At 31.0% G+C, this 8,616-nt stretch overlaps 1 non-coding gene across 1 annotated transcript; it reads right to left on the bottom strand.

The window, feature by feature from the left end:
- Positions 1–7,620: 7,620 nt before the first annotated feature.
- On the bottom strand, positions 7,621–7,727 carry LOC139869529 (small nucleolar RNA R71). Its single transcript, XR_011766138.1, has one exon. It is a non-coding gene; the product is annotated as a small nucleolar RNA R71 (small nucleolar RNA).
- Positions 7,728–8,616: the final 889 nt, after the last annotated feature.

Genomic DNA, 8,616 nt, shown 5'->3' with positions numbered 1-8,616 from the left:
TGGAATAGAGGAGAACAAAAAGGAAAAATAAAAGCCAAGTGTGGAAAAATTCACCAAGTTATTTTAAACATATGTCACATATTTCTGTAACAAATAATTAAAGATACTTTTGCTTTGGACTAAACTAAACAGTTTTACCCGATTTACTGTAAGAAGGATGGATCTACACGATGAATCAATTTCATCATTTAAAGAAAGTAAAGTCTTCCGAAAAAGAAACGCGCTTCTTGATTTAGGTCATGAAGTTGTCGTCCAGACCAGCTGTAGGTTGACGAAAAATCTAGAAAAGTCATCACTAAAATCAGCAGGAAATCCACGGACCTCAGCATCAAACAGGGTCGCCAAGTGGTCAGACTTATCCTAACCATGAGAGGATCTGTCTCGTAAAATGGGGAGGGCGCCGTGCAAATTAGCTGGATAAGACTAATGAATCAGACCCCGAGAAAGGATAATCTCCTTAAAGATCAAAAATCAGCTTTTAAGACTGATATTACTCAATCCTTGAGATTGACCTTAAAGATTGAGAATTCAAACTCATGGAATTCGATGATATCTAAACTCGAGCTTGAACGAGAAAATATTTTGATCAAAATTACAAACCGATTTGTTTTCTAAAAACCCATTTTCAATGCGTTCATTACCATTGAACATAAAATCCTAGGAATTCACCTGGAATTCATTAGGTCACCTGAACCAAATCGGGTGTCAAACGTAAGAACGGTGGTTGCATAGCATGGTCAAATACAGGACCTTGTGCCAGACCGGAAAATTATAAGAGTGAGCTTTACTATTGCTCCTACAAAGGATAGTAATTGCGTCTGACACGTTATAGACCATAATTAAAAGCATGTCAGGGGACATTGCCTTAACAGTTGCTTGTTCAACGCTTTCCTTTACAACCGGACGGTAGTTTACCGAAAGGTAATATTCGGAGCAAGTATACCGGACGTGTTGCTAATACAAGGTTAGCAAGTGGGTGACACAAAACCGCAAGTTTTGAGCTAAAGTTTTCAAATCTGTAACCCACCAAACCCACAAAAACAATTTGCAAACACCGGTGAAGGGTTATTCCGGAAAACTTATCTAGGGTAAAAACTAGATTTAATTTTCAAAAGATCAAATGTTTTCATAAAGATCCAATTTCCTTAAAGGATCTAAATTTTATAGTCATGTGGGACTGTAAACCATATCGTTACTACCATTGTTTATACCGCCGTAAAGAAATCACTGATGTACAAAGTGTGAAGAATAAAGAAGTGATTCTAGTATTTTAAGACTATATTGCTTGAGGACAAGCAACACTCAAGTGTGGAAATATTTAATAATGCTAAAAATGTACATATATTTCATAGCATTATTCCTCAAGAAAGACAAACTTTTAGTTGCAATTGTTCTATTTACACGTGATATTCGTTTAAATAATAAAAGGTGAAGACAAAAGGCAGATTCGACGAATTGAAGATGCAAACGACCAAAAAGCTCAAAAGTACAAAATACAATCAAAGAGGTTCCAATTTTTGATAAGAAACGTCTCGAAATTACAAGAATACAAGATTCAAAACGCAAAGTACAAGATATTAAATTGTACGCAAGGACGTTCGAAAATCCGGAACCGGGACCAGAGTCAACTCTCAACGCTCGACGCAACGGACTAAAAATTACAAGTCAACTATGCACATAAATATAATATAATATTTAAATAATTTTTATAATTATTTATATATTATATAATTTATTATAAACCGTCGGCAAATTAAAAGACAAACTTGTGTGAGCTGGTTTTACAAACTCCGTGAGTTGCGGAGTTTGTAGTGAAAAAATTAAGCGAGTCGCGGAGCCCCAAAAACTGAAACTGCCTATAAAGCTCGCGCATTCTGATCATTAAAATATATCCATAATCTATCTCTCTCTCAATATATACGCAAATATATATATATATTTTATATTTTAATTTTAATTTTAATTTTAAATCCTAATAATAAGGGTATGTTAGCGAATGTTGTAAGGGTGTAAGTCAAAATTCTGTCCGTGTAACGCTACGCTATTTTTAATCATTGTAAGTTATGTTCAACCTTTTTAATTTAATGTCTCGTAGCTAAGTTATTATTATGCTTATTTAAAACGAAGTAATCATGATGTTGGGCTAATTATTAAAATTGGGTAATTGGGCTTTGTACCATAATTGGGGTTTGGACAAAAGAACGACACTTGTGGAAATTAGACTATGGGCTATTAATGTGCTTTATATTTGTTTAACTAAATGATAGTTTGTTAATTTTAATATAAAGATTTACAATTGGACGTCCCTATAAATAACCATATACACTCAATCGGACACGATGAGCGGGGTATTTATATGTACGAATAATAGTTCATTTAACCGGACACGGAAATGAATTAATAGTCTATGGAATTATTAAAACAGGGGTGAAATTATGTACAAGGACACTTGGCATAATTGATAACAAAGTATTAAAACTTTGGGTTACACGCAGTCGATAACCTGGTGTAATTTTTAAACAAAGTATTAAAACCTTGTTACAGTTTAAGTCCCCAATTAGTTGGAATATTTAACTTCGGGTATAAGGATAATTTGACGAGGACACTCGCACTTTATATTTATGACTGATGGACTGTTATGGACAAAAACCAGACGGACATATTAAATAATCCAGGACAAAGGACAATTAACCCATGGGCATAAAACTAAAATCAACACGTCAAACATCATGATTACGGAAGTTTAAATAAGCATAATTATTTTATTTCATATTTAATTTCCTTTATTTTATATTTAATTGCACTTCTAATTATCGCACTTTTATTGTTATTGTATTTAATTGCACTTTTAATTATCGAACTTTTTAATTATCGCAAGTTTATTTTATCGCACTTTTATTTATCGCAATTTCATTATCGTTATTTACTTTACGCTTTAAATTAAGTCTTGTATTTATTTTTAATATTTTACATTTGGTTTTAACTGCGACTTAAGTTTTTAAAATCGACAAACCGGTCATTAAACGGTAAAAACCCCCTTTATAATAATAATATTATTTATATATATATTTGTATTTTTATAAAATAAAACTAATATAGCGTTAAGCTTTGTTTAAAGATTTTTTCCCTGTGGAACGAACCGGACTTACTAAAAACTACACTACTGTACGATTAGGTACACTGCCTATAAGTGTTGTAGCAAGGTTTAAGTATATCCATTCTATAAATAAATAAATATCTTGTATAAAATTGTATCGTATCTAATAGTATTTCCTTGTAAAATTTAATAGTATTTTATACCCCTTAACTTTAACATCATAGCATTATTTCATATATTTCATAGCATTATTCCTCAAGAAAGACAAGCTTTTAGTTGCAATTGTTCTATTTACACGTGATATTCGTTTAAATAATAAAAGGTGAAGACAAAAGGCAGATTCGACGAATTGAAGACGCAAACGACCAAAAAGCTCAAAAGTACAAAATACAATCAAAGAGGTTCCAATTATTGATAAGAAACGTCTCGAAATTACAAGAATACAAGATTCAAAACACAAAGTACAAGATATTAAATTGTACGCAAGGACGTTCGAAAATCCGGAACCGGGACCAGAGTCAACTCTCAACGCTCGACGCAACGGACTAAAAATTACAAGTCAACTATGCACATAAATATAATATAATATTTAAATAATTCTTATAATTATTTATGTATTATATAATATATTATAAACCGTCGGAAAATTAAAAGACAAACTTGTGTGAGCTGGTTTTACAAACTCCGCGAGTTGCGGAGTTTGTAGTGAAAAAATTACGCGAGTCGCGGAGCCCCAAAAAACTGAAACTGCCTATAAAGCTCGCGCATTCTGATCGTTAAAAGATATCCATAATCTATCTCTCTCTCTCTCAATATATACGTAAATATATATATATAATTTATATTTTAATTTTAATTTTAATTTTAAATCCTAATAATAAGGGTATGTTAGCGAATGTTGTAAGGGTGTAAGTCAAAATTCTGTCCGTGTAACGCTACGCTATTTTTAATCATTGTAAGTTATGTTCAACCTTTTTAATTTAATGTCTCGTAGCTAAGTTATTATTATGCTTATTTAAAACTAAGTAATCATGATGTTGGGCTAATTATTAAAATTGGGTAATTGGGCTTTGTACCATAATTGGGATTTGGACAAAAGAACGACACTTGTGGAAATTAGACTATGGGCTATTAATGGGCTTTATATTTGTTTAACTAAATGATAGTTTGTTAATTCTAATATAAAGATTTACAATTGGACGTCCCTATAAATAACCATATACACTCAATCGGACACAATGGGCGGGGTATTTATATGTACGAATAATAGTTCATTTAACCGGACACGGAAATGAATTAATAGTCTATGGAATTATTAAAACAGAGGTGAAATTATGTACAAGGACACTTGGCATAATTGATAACAAAGTATTAAAACCTTGGGTTACAAGCAGTCGATAACCTGGTGTAATTATTAAACAAAGTATTTAAACCTTGTTACAGTTTAAGTCTCCAATTAGTTGGAATATTTAACTTCGGGTATAAGGATAATTTGACGAGGACACTCGCACTTTATATTTATGACTGATGGACTGTTATGGACAAAAACCAGACGGACATATTAAATAATCCAGGACAAAGGACAATTAACCCATGGGCATAAAACTAAAATCAACACGTCAAACATCATGATTACGGAAGTTTAAATAAGCATAATTATTTTATTCCATATTTAATTTCCTTTATTTTATATTTAATTGCAATTCTAATTATCGCACTTTTATTGTTATTGTATTTAATTGCACTTTTAATTATCGTACTTTTTAATTATCGCAAATTTATTTTATCGTACTTTTATTTATCGCAATTTCATTATCGTTATTTACTTTACGCTTTAAATTAAGTCTTGTATTTATTTTTAATATTTTACATTTGGTTTTAACTGCGACTTAAGTTTTTAAAATCGACAAACCGGTCATTAAACGGTAAAAACCCCCTTTATATTAATAATATTATTTATATATATATTTGTATTTTTATAAAATAAAACTAATATAGCGTTAAGCTTTGTTTAAAGATTTTTTTCCTGTGGAACGAACCGGATTTACTAAAAACTACACTAATGTACGATTAGGTACACTGCCTATAAGTGTTGTAGCAAGGTTTAAGTATATCCATTCTATAAATAAATAAATATCTTGTGTAAAATTGTATCGTATTTAATAGTATTTTCTTGTAAAATTTAATAGTATTTTATACCCCTTAGCTTTAACATCAAGTATTTTTGGTTCCGCTGCCGGGGACTCAATTTCTTGCTTAAACGCCGGAAGCGCAACGCTAAATATAAAAAAAAAAAGATTTTTATTTTTAGTTTACTTTTATAAAAAAATAAGCTTTTGTAAAAATACGTTTTAAAAATTCGAAAATATAAAAAGAAAAACAAAAATATAAATATTTTTAAGAGTTTGTTAAATATTTAAGTTTTATAAAGTTTCTTTATTTTTAAAAATATAAGTCTTATCTAAATATTTTGTTTTTATTTTAAACAAAAAAATAAAAAAAATCGAAAAAAAATATATATATATAAATCTAGTTTTAAGATTTTTATTTATAAAATTATAAAATATTTCTATTTCTATTTTTATTTTAGTTTTTAATATTTTATTTAATTATTAAAACAGAAAAAAAAAACGAAACCTGTCGAAACCAGCCTGTCATCTGAATTTTCATATCCCGCGACTCGCGGAGTTTGAAGAATAAAATACGGCGACTCGCGGAGCCGTCTGACACGGGCACACAGCAACCCTAATTTGGCATTTATTACGGAGTTTTAATTATTATTATTAATTAATTAGTATTTAGGGTTAATTAATTTATTATTTAGTTTAAGATTTAATTAATTTGTAATAATTATTTTTAATTAGTTTTATTTATATATATATAAAAGTAATAGTTTTATAAAATAAATTAAATAAAAATAATATTTTTTATAAAAATTGTACTTTTTACAACTTTTAGTATATTTTTTTATTTTGTCCCTTTTTATTCGTTTTAGCGTAATTTTTGTATTTTTCGCTCGTTTTTAGTTTTAAGCTTAGTTTTTGCCATAGTTATTTTTACTTTTAGATTTTTAGGCTTTGCCGTAAAATCCTTTAAGTGCTTTTTCTTTAGACTAAGATTTAGGTGCTTTAGAATTTTGCGACGCCTTTTTAAGTTTTAGTATTTTTTTAAGTTATTGCCATTTGGGATATAATTTTACTTTTAAGCTTTAATATTTTTAGACGCAACTTTTAATTTTTTAGTTTTTAGTTCCTTTTTAAGTTTTAACGCGCTACTTTCTTATTTTTTTTATTTTTCGACGCCTTTTACCTATGTATCAATTATCACTCCAATTAGTAATCTCAATTTGCAATTTTAATTTTAAGTTAGTGATAGTAATAAGGTTGGGTTAGTTGAGTGTTTTAAAGTTTCATAGTCACTCTTTTTCTTTCTTATTTTTTCGACGCCTTTTATTTTTCAACCCTTTTCTTTTTCTACCTTTTTCGACGCGCTCTTTTTCTTTCTTATTTCTCGACATTCTAGTTTTAGGACATAGATTTTTATTCTTCTTCTTATCTAAATTTCTTAAAATTACGAAAATTTATTTTAAGTGGTTAAATTGATAGACATCAAAATTTTCTGGTTCGTAGTAATAGTTGGATTTGTACGTGGACCGGGTTATTAGAGCCACACAGTACTCAATTATATTGAGACCAAACGAATCCTGCCCCTCTGCTGCATCTTTTGGCTATTCGAAACGTGGGCAAAATCAGAAAAGTCTATTAATTGGATAACTTATATAATTTTTCTTTCCTTTCAAAAACTAATAGGATATTCATTGAATGCACCGAGCAAGACGTTCACCACCTTTTGTACGTTCACCACCTGTAACTAGATCAAGACATTTAGCAAATATTACCGCCGTTGATTTTTCTTTAGAATCGTCATCCAGTCGACCAAGTACTCCAATTCAAATTTCCGATAATCCATTTTTTGAACCAGATCTCACAATTGAGAATCCGGAGAATATTCAGGGATGATTCATAGATCCTGAACTATTAATTTTTCCTCCGGAACCACCGATCATTCAAACAGAGATTGTTGAGGAACGAACCATTAAATCAGAATCCTCTATTGATTCAGATTCAACAAATTCAATTATGGAGAATCTGGAACCTTTAAGTATGGAAGACCGAATGAGAGCTAAACGCACTGGCCAAGGTCACGCAATTACTCATCCAGACATTAATGCGCCAGATTATGAAATCAAAGGACAAATTCTACACATGGTGACTAATCAATGCCAATTTAGTGGTGCGCCGAAGGAAGATCCAAATGAACATCTTCGTACCTTTAATAGGATCTGCACACTATTTAAAATAAGAGAAGTTGAGGATGAACAGATATATCTCATGTTATTTCCCTGGACTTTAAAGGGAGAAGCCAAAGATTGGTTGGAATCGTTACCTGAAGGGGCGATTGATACATGGGACGTTTTAGTTGAAAATTTTCTTAAACAATTCTTTCCGGCATCTAAAGCCGTAAGACTTCAAGGAGAAATTGTTACGTTCACACAGAAACCAAATGAAACTCTATATGAGGCGTGGACAAGATTTGAAAAGTTATTAAGAGGATGTCCGCAACATGGTTTAGACACTTGTCAAATAGTACAAATATTCTACTAAGGATGCGACATCACTACAAGAAAAAACATAGATATAGCAGCTGGTGGTTCTATTATGAAGAAAACAGAAACTGATGCTTACAAAATTATTGATAACACTGCTTCCCACTCACATGAGTGGCACCAAGAAAAAGATATCGTTAGATCATCTAAAGCAGCTAGAGCCGATTCTAGCCATGACTTAGATTCCATTTCAGCAAAGATAGATGCTGTAGCGACCCCGACAAATCGTCAAGTGACGACGTCGACTACGTGGGTCCCATTACCTGGTCATAAGTCTTTATGACAAAGTTTGACCAAAATATGTCGCCTTCATTTCAAAATAAAGATTGTTTCCCAAGTTTACAAGAATGGTTCAACCAAAAGTTAAGTTACAAGGTTATAAGTACATTTGAAATCTAGGCGACATGGTTTAAAGTAAAGTCAAAAGACGCTCCAAAATGCATGTATACTCGACATCCAAGCAAGTATCAAAAGAGTGCGGAAGCATGTATCACTAAGCATTCAAAAACCTGAGAAAACATAGAAGAATCTGTCAACGAAAACGTTGGTGAAATCATAGGTTTAGTAAGTAAATTGTATTGAACCACAAGGTTCTTTATGAATTGCTTAACCAAAATCGTTCACATTCCAAAATAGTATTTGTATCACGAGCACCCAATTATCAAGGCTTAACCGAATCTTCCCTCTGAATTTTGAATTTAGTGTTAGAACTTACACTATACATTGTTGAAATTATATTTCATTCACTAACGGTAGCGAACCGTCTGAATGAGGGTTTGTTAAACCCGTATGGCCACACAACATAATTACACGCTTACACTTACACCCTGCAAGTGGAACTAATGATAATTGG

This window comes from Rutidosis leptorrhynchoides, chromosome 9 (genome assembly GCF_046630445.1).
Source record: "Rutidosis leptorrhynchoides isolate AG116_Rl617_1_P2 chromosome 9, CSIRO_AGI_Rlap_v1, whole genome shotgun sequence".
Classification (NCBI taxonomy): domain Eukaryota; kingdom Viridiplantae; phylum Streptophyta; class Magnoliopsida; order Asterales; family Asteraceae; genus Rutidosis; species Rutidosis leptorrhynchoides.
The sequence above is the reverse complement of the archived record's forward strand: the minus strand, read 5'-3'. Positions and strand labels throughout refer to the sequence as shown.